This window comes from Ranitomeya imitator, chromosome 9, assembly GCF_032444005.1.
Source record: "Ranitomeya imitator isolate aRanImi1 chromosome 9, aRanImi1.pri, whole genome shotgun sequence".
Classification (NCBI taxonomy): Eukaryota; Metazoa; Chordata; class Amphibia; order Anura; family Dendrobatidae; genus Ranitomeya; species Ranitomeya imitator.
In genome coordinates this window covers 46137272-46153238 of record NC_091290.1, presented here as the reverse complement: position 1 = coordinate 46153238, position 15967 = coordinate 46137272, and the positions used below count along the sequence as shown (strand labels likewise).

At 40.6% G+C, this 15967-nt stretch overlaps 1 protein-coding gene across 8 annotated transcripts in view; it reads right to left on the bottom strand.

The window, feature by feature from the left end:
* Window positions 1-15967, bottom strand: part of TSPAN4 (tetraspanin 4) — a 708534-nt gene that overhangs the window by 289692 nt on the left and 402875 nt on the right. The gene's annotated exons all lie outside the window — the stretch shown is intronic.

Sequence of the window (15967 nt, the reverse complement as noted above, 5' to 3'; positions counted from 1 at the left end):
TTCCGGCCGCGCATGCGCGGTCGGAAATGGCGGACACAACGCAGCAAAAAACGTTTTTTTTTTGCTGCCGACGGTCCGCCACAACACGACGCAACCGTCGCACGACGGTTGCGACGTGTCGCAATGCGTCGCTAATGTTAGTCAATGGAGAAAAAACGCATCCTGCAAGCAATTTTGCAGGATGCGTTTCTTCTCCTAAGCGACGCATTGCGACGTGCAGTGCACGACGCTAGTGTGAAAGTAGCCTAAGGCAGCTCAGCGAGATGGGCTGACACTGGGAGAAGCAGAGCAGTGCACACAGTGAGTAGGATGGCGCTTACAAACTGTGCGAGTCACTAGCATGACAGGCTCCTTGTTGAGCCTATATGGATGCCATACCTCTCCCTTGTACATTGCCATACAGCACCTGTTGCCTGGGGTTTTGTTATGTGCATAAGCCCTTAGGCATAAAAGTTAAAGGGATTCCCCAAACCCTTTTTTTTGGCTTTAATAAAAATTGGCCAAGTGTGCTTTAGAAATAAAAAATACAATATACATACAAATCCCCTGCTTGTCTTCTTTTTCCCCTCTTATGTTGTGGTTGGCGTGCAAATGTCACAGCAAAACAGTTGCCGCATTGACCATTGCTATGCTCACTAAATTACAGCATAAGTTACGGAGTCAGAAATCAGTAAGTGAACATATGGTTATTTTTCTTTCTAGGGCATACTTGGAACACAAAGATAAAAAAAGCGGACAATCCCTTTTAGCTAGTTTTTATTTTAGACCATTTATAATCACGACACAATATGAATAAAAGCAAAAACTCTGTAGAAATGGTGTTTGTTTAGAAAAAATGAAAAGAATACATAAAAAACTGGAAAGGATACATTTACACTGTTTTGCTTCCATGATAAATCTACAGCATAACAATTTTTCTATCTCCAAAGAAACAGAAGTGCTGTGCAAATTATAGGTGCTATATAGGATTTTTACTTTACATTTTATAAGTATGTCATTTCTTTACTTGGTTATCTACACACAGCGTAAAATGAATTTCTATGTAAATCAAGGGGGGCACAACTGTTTAAAGGGACCACGATAAAATGTAACAAAAAATGTAACATTTTATTATGAGTTTTATTTGAATAAAACTTAACAACTCTTCTAATTTTATTGTACACTTTAGTACTACAAGACCCGTTTAATGTGTCCCACTGTGTCCATAAGGCTACATTCACTCATGTATGTGATATATCCTACTGCAGTTTTTCATTAAGCCATGTACACAGTAGTTTTAAAAATGGATCCATGAGACTAAGGGCATATCCTATTCTCATGCTTTCTGCGGATCAGACTCGGGTCTATGGGGAGCCGTGAGACACGGATGAAACTAGGAGGACACTCTTTTTACTTGAGCGTTACATCCTAGTTTCATTAATCTATTCTACTGATTTATTGTTAAAGGGAACCTGTCACCTGAATTTGGCGGGACCGGTTTTGGGTCATATGGGCGGAGTTTTCAGGTGTTTGATTCACCCTTTCCTTACACGCTGGCTGTATGCTGGCCGAAATATTGGAGTGAAGTTAATTTTCTGTCCTCCGTAGTACACGCCTGCGCAAAGCAAGATTGCCTTGCGCAGGCGTGTACTACGGAGGACAGAGAATGAACTTCAGTCCAATATTTCGGCCAGCATACAGCCAGCACGTAAGGAAAGGGTGAATCAAACACCCGAAAACTCCAAACCTGTCCCGCCAAATTCAGGTGACAGGTTCCCTTTAAGAGTCAATGGATAAAAAAGTTCAAAAAGTCTACCTGACTCAGGAGGAAATGATAAAAAAAGGGATGACAAAACACTTATGCAATAAGGATGACGTCTAAGAAAAAAGAACAATTGTTCTGTTTCTCTTGGATGGTAACACACAGATGTGTGAATGCAGAATAAATCACAGTTTATTTGTCCATCTAGAAAAATACTTAAAGGAGTTGTCCATTAGGACAACCCATTCATATTGCCCATAGTTGGCCCCAATAAAACAAAAAAAACTTATACTCACCTCCTTTGCAGCAGTGTCGGCACTCGCGCTCCAGGGGCTCAAGTTGCTATGACACGAGACAAATGCCCAGTCAGCGCTGGCGTATCTGTTCCCACTTTCAGACATATAAGTAACCTCTGAAGGAGGAGATAGTGACGACAGCGGTGACTGGGCGCCGAGCTCGCATGTCAAAACAACCGCATGTGAGCCCTGGGAATATGAGTGTCGACACTGCTGGAATGGCTCCAGCACAGGAGCGGAGTATAGGCTTTAGTATTTTGTCGGGGCCAAACGTTGGGAATGAGAAGGGGTTGTCCTAGTAGTGGACAACCACTTTATAGGGGTTAATTGGTCTTAAACCGCAATCATCACCTTAAAGTTCTTATTATAAATGAACCTTTGTGGATGAAAGTTTCTGAATTCAATTACCCAACAATCTGATATAATATGAAATAATTAATCATAGCTGCATAGTCCTAAATGCATAGAGAGCAGGTATCTGCAGATAAATGTTACACAGGTGTAGTGAACAAAATTAACATACCAATATAAAAGGCACCAGAAAAGAAATCTCAGGAGAGCACCCCTAGGTTCCCCGACGCGCGTTTCACGTGTTCACATATTACACTTCTTATTGAACCTCCCGTGTCTTCCTCTTGCAAAATTAGGTGGTTATGTCGGCAGCCAAAAGACACTCGGTGCACATACCCTTAGATGGTCTTTTTTAAATATGGTAAGTATGTATGTAGGGAGAGAGGTAGGGGTGCTCTCAAGGAGGATTTACCATGAGATGAGTCAGTTTTTGTGTATTAGAAATCATTATACAGTTGATAGAACATATATGGTGCAATTTGGATTGAACAAGACATACAGTAATAACCACAAGAAAAGGAAACACAGTGACCATAAAGCCATTTCCTCATGAGAAACAAATAATGACAGCGAGGAATATTCTATGCTGCTCAATGACTACATTTAACATCTTCATCACACCAGGCCTTCAGAGTAATGTATTATTTCGCTTTTATGTGTCTCCATGCCATGCTTGACTTGTGGACCTCTAGCCTATTACGCCAAATGCACAAGAGCATGGACAGCCCCCATTCTGCCGCTACTAATCAAGTCTGTAAGAGCAATTCTTCACATTTCTTTTCTAAATCTCAGCATCTGTTCTGATTCAAAGCCTGCCATTTCTTCCTCACAGCAAGATGTCTTCCTGTACTTCCATGAATTATATTCAGGTAGAACTATCTGCAGAAATATGCGACATTATATGGAGAAAAAAAAAGAATACGAGATTACCGTCCATAGTCCTATTCACATTTAAAACACAACCAGGGCTATTGTGAAGGGAAACTTATATTCAATGTGATGACTTGCTAGGCTCGGTTCCCTGCACAGCTGCCATATACAGCTGAGATGAAGCCTTCAGATCTCACGACGACTCTTCCTAGAACATTCACCGAGGAACTTCTTTGGCCGATCCGGATATTACATTATGGCTGTCAACTGAACCCTTGCATTTAAATATGGAAGAAAAATATTTTTCTTATTAAAAAAAAAAAAATTGTATTTACATTTTGATGAGATCCGCAGTTCTGAAGGTCTCTTGGCTTCTGCTGTGTCTTTCGGTGGGATTAGTTTCAGACATCGCGTTGGGGTGATTGAGGTTAATCAAAACATCAAGAGCTGCATAAAGTATGATAGAGCAATATCATATAGCTGAGTTTTGTCTCTTATTATGGATGTGTCATAGTAGGATCCAGTCTGAAAATGTCACACTGAGGTTTCAGATAACAGATTGCTTGGCTACCCTTAAAAGATTATTCACAGTTTAGACAATTATGACTAGAAATTTGAGAATCGATTTGATGCAAATCGAGTTTGTGTAGCATTTTTAGGAATTTGGTGAATATGGTGAATTCGCACAAATCACCTAAAATGGACTACCACTATTTTACACATTGTAAAAATGGCATCAGCCAGAAAAGGATCAGATAAAATTTAAGGCATGACAAGGTTGGCTTTCCAGTAATGCCATCACATCAAATAGAATAGCATTTCCTATCAGTTGAAACTGTAATAGCCCGCATAAAATCAGAAGCAGGGAATGCCGCAGCCGTTTTTTGGAAAATCGGGATAGTGGGAGGACATCACAGCTCACCACTTAGATTTAGAGCGAGAAAGCCATAAGACACTAAAGAAAATGTACAAATAGTGTGCGACAACTCAGCCGTGAAGATTACTCTCTGAGCAAAAGAGAACTGGGTCATGCATAGTTTTTCTGCGCAATTGCAGCAATTTCTATTCGACACAAACTAAATTTTGGGGTAAAAACTTGGAATTCAAATTTCAAAAGATTCGCTCATCACTAATTACGACACTTACCCATCAGCACAAATTAGTTCATTTTAATCAACAGTTTCTAGTATGGGTAAAACGAATTACAGAACTGCATGTAAAACTCCTTTAATATGTAAGACCACCTTTAGCTTCTAATAGGATTGGAGGTTGCTTCAACCTTGAAAATAGTGAAATAACAAAGGCGGACTTAATAATAATAATCTTTATTTTTATATAGCGCTAACATATTCTGCAGCGCTTTATTACTTGCACACATTATCATCGCTGTCCCCGATGGGGCTCACAATCTAAATTCCCTATCAGTATGTCTTTAGAATGTGGGAGGAAACCGGAGAACCCGGGGGAAACCCATGCAAAAACGGGGAGAACATACAAACTCTTTGCAGATGTTGTCCTTGGTGGGATTTGAACCCAGGACTCCAGCGCTGCAAGGCTGCAGTGCTAACCACTGAGCCACCGTGCTGCCCTATTGCCCTATTGACTTGATTCTGCTCTGCCTGTTCTGCCCTGCGATGATCTGTTCCACCGAAAAGCCATCGCAGCCCGCTCCAGCCGGTGATTCTTCTGCTTCTGCTGACATCACATTGACAGAGCAGTACCTTCTCTTCCACTGTACTCTGTGATGAGGCTTCATTGCTGATTAACTGCCGGCTTGCGGTAGTTAAGCAACTGGGAATCGACTGTCAATCAGCATGACTTGGGAAGTGACGCCCTGTCAACAGAGAAGACCGGAAGAGAAGGAGCTGCTTTGTGGACGGGGCTTCACTGCCAACATCATGTTGATTGATTGCCGGCTTGCCACAGTTAGGCAACTAGGAGTCGACTGTCAACCAACATGACATCGGCAGAGACGTCCTTTTGAAAAAGAAGACCGGAAGAGAAAGAGCTGCTCTGTCGAAACAAGGTCAGAAGAGATTGTCACAGGGCAAGACAGGCAGGTATTCAGCAACTACCAGCCGGTAAGTTCTTAGCCCAATGGCCAAAAAAAATCAACAATATAACAAGTTTAAAAAAAAAATAGAAGAAAACAAGATTGAAAAAGGATATTTACGGTATAAATTGAGTTTTGGGAAGAGGCTTCCTGTAAAGTATCATAAAACTTGTGACATTGCTAGGCATTCATCACAGGAAGATTTCCCACAGATAGAACATTGTTTTTATCACAGTGTACACTAGAAATTAATATGATCTTTTCCAGATAGTTAAACATTTTTGCATTGATGACATTGATGTATCTGGAAAATGATTACTAACATGCTTAAAAACCCTTTAATCATATATCTGACATTTTAGTTGATTGCAAACACTTGTTTGTACCATTTCAAGCATGGAAATATGCAATTACTGCACATATACCCTGAAAACGTCGTAGAATATGAGAGGGATTACTGCATTGTATGGAGTTTGTTCCAGACAGTCCCCATCAGTATGAACCCTGCGAGTTGCCATTTAGTTTGACGGCTCATTATTAGAAATAGCTGCTCCGGCTAAACTAGCAATTATAAGGATTAGCTATAAAAAAACAACAACTCCACTTACATAACAACACTTCATTATGCCTTTAAAACAATCCTGATACACTGCCAACCTCTGCATTTCCTATATGCCTTATTAGCAGGGCTGTGGAGATGGTCGGCCAAGTTCTGACTGGTAATTCTCTAGTTTTCCAACTCCTTCAAAAATATCAATAATCAGTAAAAGTAAATTTACTGTAATATGATGGTAACATCAGGCTGTTTCACACCATCATGTAAATTATGGGGTTATTTGGATAGAACATAAAACATATTTGAATACAATATAAGATAATGTTTTAAAGCAGCAATTGGAGTCAGTACATTGCTGCAGACTCCATAACTAGGCTTCGAGTGATGGGCTTTTGAGACAGCGTTTCTATTGATGTCTGTATTGAGCCAGTACTCGCACAGTGATTTCATCAGATAGCTTCAACTCGACTGCAGAGGCACGTATCAAGATTCCAGGAAAAATTTTATTTTCAAGCTGAACTCTTGTGATATATACAATTGCCGTAGCTGCAGTAGGTAGAAAGACAATTCTGAAACAGAGATATATAGAAATGATCCTCAGACGAATATGGCTGAAAAATACTGGCACGGGTGGACAAAGGGAGGAAAGGGAGGACAAACTTGCAAAAGCAGTGTATCGGCAACAATACAAATGATGATACAATACTGTAAAGTTCTCAAGTCGTGGGACATGACACTCCAACTCCACACAAGACCGACTACAGGACTCCAACTACTCAGATCTTCCTTTTGGTGCATACAGATATCATAGGAGTCACTCTTGATGAGCTATACCAAAGATCCACTAATTAAGTGTGGCATTTGATCCCTCAGATGTGGGAGGTCCATGTGCTACATTCTCCTTTGCATAAAAATAGTTTTTGGGGTTTTCTCCAACCACAGAAATGGCAACAAGCTAACCAATGGGGCAGGTTCAATCTAAAAAGGGGTGTCATAAAAGCTTTAAAAAGGTGGTCCCATAAATAAATCTTACCGTATGTACGCTACTTATTTAAAAAAATATATCTGCAGCTTTGAGATACATTTTATAGCACTCTTCCATGTTTTTTTGGATTCTTTTGCAAAGTCCATCTAATGTATCCAGCGCTCAGTAGCTCAGTCCAGATGCTCTTATACACATGCGGTGGAGAGACTTATGTTATTATGCAGGCCAGGTAATGAGAATCGGCAAAATAGAAGTGACAATTTTCACCGGAATTCAATAAGTTAGGTGGACAATCACTGAGGAAATTAAAAAAACCTGCAGGGGCCGTCATAAAAATTATGTAATGACAATATCAGGACACATTGAGATTTAAAAGAAAAAATGACTCCAATTAAACACATACGTTCGTTTGTATCCAATGGGTAAAATTAATAATTTTTCAAGAGAAGAGTTTTTTTTATGAAGAAAACGCCTAAAACCAATTAAAAAATTAATTCTTAGGTTTCTGTTGCTTGTTAGAACTATGGTGAGATTTATCAATGCACCAGAATTATGGTGCAAATTGTGGGAAAAAAAAACCCAAAACGTTTAATGACTTGCAGCACATTAATTTAGGGTTTTAGAAAATTCTGTGACTTGTCTGTCAAAGGGGCGTGGACTCTCCGAAAAAGGTGTGTAGTTTGGATTATAGGGGTAATGGCCTGAAATGCAACATCATGAGCCAAAATTGTGGCGCAAATTTCTTGAAGCCAGCTAGTAGGTGGCGTCAACTTCAGACTAGACAGTGTAAAAGTTATACCAGATGAACCAAGCAGTATGAACCACTTTTATAAATGATTCTAGCTATTTAGTCTAAGGTTGCCAAGTCTAGAGTTCTGTTTACACGGGCCGACCGGCGGTGCGTCGATCAGTAAATATTTAACAATCGGAAGTTGTTTGATAGCCTATTTAACCAAACCACGGTAATCAATGTGCACTTAGGCTACGTTCACATTTGCGGCTTTGGACGCAGTGGCGTCGCCGCAAAACAACGCACGCGTCATGCTTCCCTATCTTTAACATTGGGGACGCATGTGCATTCGTTTTCATGCGTTTCGGTGCGTTTTGCGACGCATGCGTCTTTTCGACGCAACGGGCAGTGCGTTGCAAACGCAACATGTTGCATTTTTTCTGCGTCCAAAATTTTTAAAAAACGCTTGCGTCGCACTTGCGTTGTATTTGCGTCGTCGAAACTTCAAAACCTCCATTGAAGTGTATTGGCAACGCAGAAGACGCAAGTACTTGCGTTGTTGTGCGTTGTAGGACGCATGCGTTCTTTACTTTAAAAATAGAGACACTGAAAAGACCCTATATATTAAAAAAGGGTTGAACGCATGCGTCAAAAATGCATGCGTTCTACTTGCGTCTTTTGTGCGTCGTGCGTTGCGTCCACGACGCCGCGTCCAAAGCCGCAAATGTGAACGTAGCCTAAATGATCTGTAATAGTTCATTCAGCGCAAATAGGCTGCAATAGTTCTGGGCAGCACAAGCCCTGTTTACACAGGAGGATGTGCAAACTAAAAGATCTTTACACCTGATGAACAAGTGCTTTTATACAGAAAAGTTTTAGGGAAACTAGGGTTCTGAAGTCCAGTTGTGCACAAAAATCTTTGAGTGTAAATGCACTTCAAAGATAATCTGTCAGCAGGTTTTTGCTATGCAATCAGAAAAAAGCATGATGTAGCAGCAGATACTCTGATTTCAGTGATGGGTAACTTACTAGGCTGTGATTTGCCATTTCAATACAATCAGTGTTTTATCAGCAGGAGATTATAACTAGAGGATTACACTGTGTGCAGAATTATTAGGCAAGTTGTATTTTGATCACATGATACTTTTTATACATGTTGTCCTACTCCAAGCAGTTCAGGTTTGAGAGCCAACTACCAATTAAGTAGATCAGGTGATGTGCACCTCTGTAATCAGGATGGATGTTGTCTAATGACATCAAAACCCTATATAAGGTGTGCATAATTATTAGGCAACTTCCTTTCCTTTGGCAAAATGGGTCAGAAGAGAGATTTGACGGGCTCTGAAAAGTCCAAAATTGTGAGATGTCTTGCAGAGGGATGCAGCAGTGTTGAAATTGCCAAACTTTTGAAGCTGGATCACCGAACAATCAAGCGTTTCATGGCAAATAGCCAACAGGGTCGCAAGAAGCGTGTTGGGCAAAAAAGGCGCAAAATAACGGCCCATGAATTGAGGAAAATCAAGCGTGAAGCTGCCGAGATGCCATTTGCCACCAGTTTTGCCATATTTCAGAGCTGCAACGTTACTGGAATAACAAAAAGCACAAGGCGTGCGATACTCAGGGACATGGCCAAGGTAAGGAAGGCTGAAAAACGACCACCTTTGAACAAGAAACATAAGATAATAAATATGACAAGACTGGGCCAAGAAATATCGTAAGACTGACTTTTCAAAGGTTTTATGGACTGATGAAATGAGAGTGACTCTTGATGGGCCAGATGGATGGGCCAGAGGCTGGATCAGTAAAGGGCAGAGAGCTCCACTCCGACTCAGGCACCAGCAAGGTGGAGGTGGGGTACTGGTATGGGCTGGTATCATCAAAGATGAACTTGTGCGACCTTTTCGGGTTGAGGATGGCGTGAAGCTCAACTCCCAGACCTACTGCCAGCTTCTGGAAGACAACTTCTTCAAGCACTGGTGCAGGAAGAAGTCGGTATTGTTCAAGAAAAACATGATTTTCATGCAGGACAATGCTCCATCACATGCCTCCAACTATTCCACAGCGTGGCTGGCCAGTAAAGGTCTCAAAGAAGACAAAATAATGACACGGCTCCCTTGTTCACCTGATCTAAACCCCATAGAGAACCTGTGGTCCCTCATAAAATGTGAGATCTGCAGGGAGGGAAAACAGTCCACCTCTCGGAACAGTGTCTGGAGGCTGTGGTGGCTGCTGCACGTGATGTTGGTCGTAAACAGATCAAGCAACTGACAGAATCTATGGATGAAGGCTGCTGAGTGTCATCATAAAGAAAGGTGGCTATAGTGGTCACTAATTTTGGGGGGGTTTGTTTTTGCATGTCAGAAATGTTTATTTCTAAATTTTGTGCAGTTATATTGGTTTACCTGGTGAAAATAAACAAGTGAGATGGGAATATATTTGGTTTTTATTAAGTTGCCTAATAATTCTGCACAGTAATAGTTACCTGCACAAAGAGATATCCTCCTAAGATAGCCAAATCTAAAAAAAAATCCACTCTAACTTCCAAAAATTATTAAGCTTTGAGATTTACGAGTCTTTTTGGTTGATTGAGAACATAGTTGTTGATCAATAATAAAAATAATCCTCTAAAATACAACTTGCCTAATAATTCTTCACACAGTGTAGGTTTCTCAGGCCTCAGGGTCCAACCAAGCCGCCACCACTATTTAGCAGCTTTCTGTTAATATACGATGTACACAGAAAGCGACCAATCAGTGATGTGGGCGGGGTTATACCCAGCTCAGCATTCTGCCAATCAGTGATGTGGGCGGGGTTATACCCAGCTCAGCATTCTGCCAATCAGTGATGTGGGCGGGGTTATACCCAGCTCAGCATTCTGCCAATCAGTGATGTGGGTGGGGTTATACCCAGCTCAGCATTCCAAGCTCTGCTAGATCTGCCGCAGAGAAAAACTATGATTCTATCACAAACTGCTGCATCCAGTAAATTAAGGGACACATCGCTGGAATCGGGTTCTCTGGCCCCACATCATGCTGCTGTCAGATTACATATCAAAAACCTGTTAACAGGTTCCCTTTAAGAATTCTATAGTATTGATATACAGTATATTTACTCCAATTTGTATTACATTGACTATATTGTGTACACAGAATCCAAATTACCACGCACAACAAAGAAAAGCAGGTTAATTGTATCAAATTAAATTATTCATGTTGAAAAAAGATTAAAATACAATTTAACAGAATAATGTTACTGCCTGGGACGTTTAATCTCGCCCTGGATCAGAGGAGAGTCAGAAGTTAATTAACAGCAATAACAGGGTATGCTACAATACACAAGATAACAATTTTATACGTCGACACCGTTACTAACAATGAGATCACAAGATACTTCCAGCAGAGAACACAAAGCCGCTCCATAATTTGAGATCAATATTAGTGTCATGTGAAATATATATCAGTTAATCAGACTTCAGATCAGCCCGTATCACACAGCGAGGAAATGCTGTGTTCCGACTCACCCCGAAAGTTTACATAGTCAGCACGGATACCCTATGTCAGGCACCTGCTGACTGGCTCATGCATCCAACAGGGAACAGATCCCACGCTCAGGAGGAGGCCTTTGCCGCGCTTCATACATATTTTAAAGGGTTTTAAAAAAAAATTTGGGGGGATATGTATGTCCCCCTTTTAGTGCAGTGCAAAGGAAGAGAAAAAGAGGAAGCAAGGGGATGATTTATAGAGTTTTGATTGCCAGGAAACTGTAATTAAAAAGTTGAAACTTTTCAAATAATTTTGTAAAAATTTGGAGACTTTTTACGTTTTTATACCAGGTCTGCCAAATTTTGAGACATGAGTGAAACTTAGCGGAAGGTAGGGCTTACATCTTTGACAGCTGAAAAATGGGCACCCTGTTCAAAAAATTGGTCACTTCTTATTACTCTACAAGACCCTGGATCAAGACTGGCATATAAAATATCAATCTTGATGAATTTCCTCGTTAATGTCTGACATTATCAGATCCACCAGAAGTGTATATAGGTCTCCAGTAGATGACTGTGAACACTACAGGTAAGGTGGAGTCAATGATCACAGTTCTGTTACTGAGGAAAACAAAACAACAGATACATCCATAGCTGGTCGTGTATCAAATCTCATTTTTATACGAGGACTGGATAGCAATAATTGTAACCAAACATATTTGCAAACATTGCGTCTCTAAACAGAGTGCGGAGACCTAATGGATAAAGGCATTGGACATCGGTAAAGGTGTCACGCTACCAAGAGAATGCCCAAATCTGAAACCCCTCTTAGATAAAATAAGTCAAAGATACACAGCAGATTTTCCTCTTTGGAACTTGCAAATGGAAAACCATCAGTATATTGGAGTCTCCAGCACGGTGGATGAAATTTTACCAAACGTCATTTACAAGCTGAGTAAAAAATCCATGTGGAATCTGCACCGAAAATTAGCTTAAAATTCTGATTTTTAAATTCGCACCATGTAAATTTATGTTCCAGGTTTTCACAGCCGATTTGACCCTTTGCAATGATAATTTTGCAGTTGATTCCATTGCAAATCTCGCAAAAATGTTACAGTGAATTATGTTTTGCTTCCAGTTACATCCAGTGTACAATGTTCCCTGAAGAAATGTAGGTGTCGATTCAAAGTTTTTACGTCATAAAAGTGCCATAAAGCTTTGAAAAGTCACATTTTTTACACAAAGCAGAGTTGGGAAACAATTTTGCAACTTTTGGCGTTTTGCCAGTTTGAATCAGCTTGTTCAAAATGGGCAAAGCTGGGGAGGACCGAGGGCCTGGCTACACCTTTGTGTCCAATTCACCAAAAGTGCTGGCGTTTCGAGCGGAAGAAATTATACTCCAGCCTGGAGTAGCATTTCTGGAGCAGAGGCCCACGCCACTCAGAAGATGAGACAAATTTATTAAGCAGTCTCTTTATGAATCTGGCGTCTTCTACTCCAACAAGACTGGCATTGTGCGAGAATATTACCAAAATGACTCGTCAAGTTTAGAGTTGAGCAAATTTTATCTGGTCCCTGCTTGTTTGGCAAGGGAATAAGCTGGGACCCGAGCAAATTCGCTCAACTCTAGTCAAGTTCTCCAATGAGAAGTTCTAATGAGTAAATGTTTCTTTCAGTCATGCCTCGAGCTATCTAATGCTTGTCACTGTTCAACCAAACATCAACATGACCACAAAATGAGAGAAAAAGGAGAAGTGGTGACTTATGGTGAAGCATCATAACAACAAACTATGGAGGAGATACATGGATTGGACATAACAATAAAACCACTAACAGCTGAACAGAAGAACATTGATCATCTTGTGACAGTGGCATCTGTCAAGGGGACACATCAGGTGGCGTGTGAACAATCAGTTCTTGAAGTTGATGCTCCAGAAACATGAAAAATTAACAAGTGCAAAGATCTGAACAACTATGACAAGGGCTAAATTGTGATGAGTGAATGACTAGGGCAGAGCATTTCCAAAAAGGAAGATCTTTTGGGTGTCTAAAAAAAGTGATCAAAGGAAGGATGAGGGGTGAACAGGTCATAAATGAGCAAAGCTCATTGATGTGCTTCTGATCCATGGAATCCCTTCCTCCTAAATTAGAGGACTTAAAGAACCTGCTACTAACGACTCGGTGTCAGATACCACAAGACACCTACAGAGGACTTGTAAGACCAGCCTTAACTTGTGGAACAATAACTGGGACCTACACAATATTGGGGAGCTGGTATTACTTCTGTAGCAGATCACTATTCTGTGCAGGACCCTAGTTAGGCCGAGCTGAAGAAAAAGTAGGGCAAAGGATCCTTAGGATGATTACAATGGTGGATGTGAAGCATTTACAATTTGAGGCGTGATGTAGGTCACCCCAAAGAGGCGTCAAAGTCGTAATAGATGTCGTACGACCTACCAGCTGGAATCCAGAAATGTTAGTTGACCACGTCACATGTTTTCAAGTTTCCTCTTAAAGCTCTCGTATAAGTTTTCAAAAATTGTCCAAATTTCTACGTTTCTTGAACGTCGGAAAAATTGGTCAAACCAAGAGAATTAGTAAAGGGAAAGGTAAAACTGATGTTGATCACTCCAAAAAATTCTTGTGTACATAATTTTCTAACTAAGAAGGGAACGCGTTGACCTGCTATGGTTTTCTGTGCACTTATTATCCCAATATGGCGTGTATCCTGTGTATATAAATTTCTCTACGAAAGAGAGTGTTACAGGCAGAGGCTGATACATTAGGCTGGGCGCCTAAGAGCTTACGGTCCCAATTCCATCCCCAGAGGAGGGGGATGTTGAATTATGATGACATATTGGACTGCAGAGAGCCCGTATACTGTTGTTGTACAATGCTCTGTTCGGTCTGTCTCCTCCAGTGATTACAGATATTGATATACTGATTTTCTAATGTGAACAGCCGTTTAGACGAATACATGAGAAATGAAGCTGCATTAAAATGGATTACATTTGAAACATTTTTTGAGGCCAGTGTGGATTCTTCAAAAGGGTTGTCCACCTTGGAGGACGTTTATTTATTGATCTTTTAATTAACTGCATGTACCTGGCGCCATAATTCATTTTTGGAATTTCTGTTTCATTAAAACTTTTGTGCCGTTTTTCCTGTAAAGAATTTTTGCTTGCCCACTCATTCAACTTTGATGTCGTCTGTGATTATCAATCAGCTTAAAAAAAAAAAGACAGAAAAAAGATCTACAAGCTCTCCCTTAAGACTCTCATAACGAGCTCACTGATGGATTCGCAGTTAATTCATCCCGCAGCCAGCAATAAAAAATCCAATATAGAACCTACTGAAATCACACGGTGCAACATTTTTTAATTAACCCCAATTGTAAAAATGATTTTTAGCCCTAAATGCATACATTTAAGTAAAAAAAGAGGTCAATAGAAGGTGGAAAATCCCTTTATATAATTATGTATACAGTAGTTATTAAGCTACTGCAGTCCTACAGTAATTCTGACAAGCTGGTGGTGGAGTCTTGAACGAGGAATACAACAATGTAGAGATTCGATCAGAGGTCTACATGTCTCAAATTCTGGGATACATGACATAGGATGACTAATTGGACATGTTGGGTAAAACAGGGATCATCATCTGGAGCATTTGCTGCATCGTTTTCATTGTCTATTGTTACATGTGTTAAGACTTATCTTCCGATATGTTTATGTGCTAAATGATCCACCAAGCCAGAAGTCATGAGCAGATATGACAGGTTATATAAAAAAAGGACAAGAATTATTTTTGATGGATTGAATTCCACCTTCATCAGCTCTAAACCCCGAGTATTAAACCCCTGACAGCTCTTATCACGCTGCTGCCAATCCATCCTGTATATGCATCGCAGCCTAGAGAAGACATACCGTATTACTTTCCTGCTTTTCCGAGCACAAACAGCTCTGGAATTGAAGGGCAGTAAACTCATTTACACCTAAATGTACCAGAACAGCTAAGGATTGAGCACAGCGGTGGAAGCTGCAGTATTATTCACACAGGGACTTTCTGCTGGAGCAGGTCTATCTGACACATACAGGAATACAGTGGATGTCAGTGACAGAACCAGGCTATCGGGGCTGCAGGAATAATATGAGTCGGAGAGCGGGCACACAGGGTTACCACAAAATGTAAATGGGGCATACAGTCCATAATTATAGGGCTCATGACATTCGATGCAGTAGCCTGACACCTCCTCGGTCCCCGGGGGATTACAGAATTAGATTCATCCTGAAATATTTCATAACTTTTCAGATTTCGTTTTTTATTTCCACTGCAGCAGGTTCATAGACATCATCACTATCGCAAGAAAGAGCCTGTTATGGTCGTCTACGACTACCAGGCAATGAATATTTACAACATATTGCCCTGGAGCATGTGAAGATTCGGCATTTTAGAACTAATCAAGCGCTCACAGTCTTAGCAGTTTTTAATGAGTTTGTGAAGACTTTTATGTCATTTTCATAGAAGAGAGAAGGTTAATGACACTTCAGATACATGGTTAAAGAAAGAGATAGAACAGATCATGCAACAATATGTGTACGGGGATCCTGCTCTTCATCCCTATAATCTCAGCACCTTCTTTAAGGGCTCGTACAGACGACCATTGTAATCAGACGCTTGCTAATCATTGGTTTGATGGATAGCACTCATACCCATGTTATTCTATGAGGCTGTGCACATGTCCGATTTTTTCTTCGAGCCACTCATAGCATGCACAATTTGCCTCCGAGAACCGGATGGCATTCACCCATTCAACTCTATGGGTCTGTGGAAAAAATTGGACTTCCGAGTACGGTTTGATTTTCATGGATTGTTATAATAAAGAAAGGTGGTGAAACTTTTTTCTC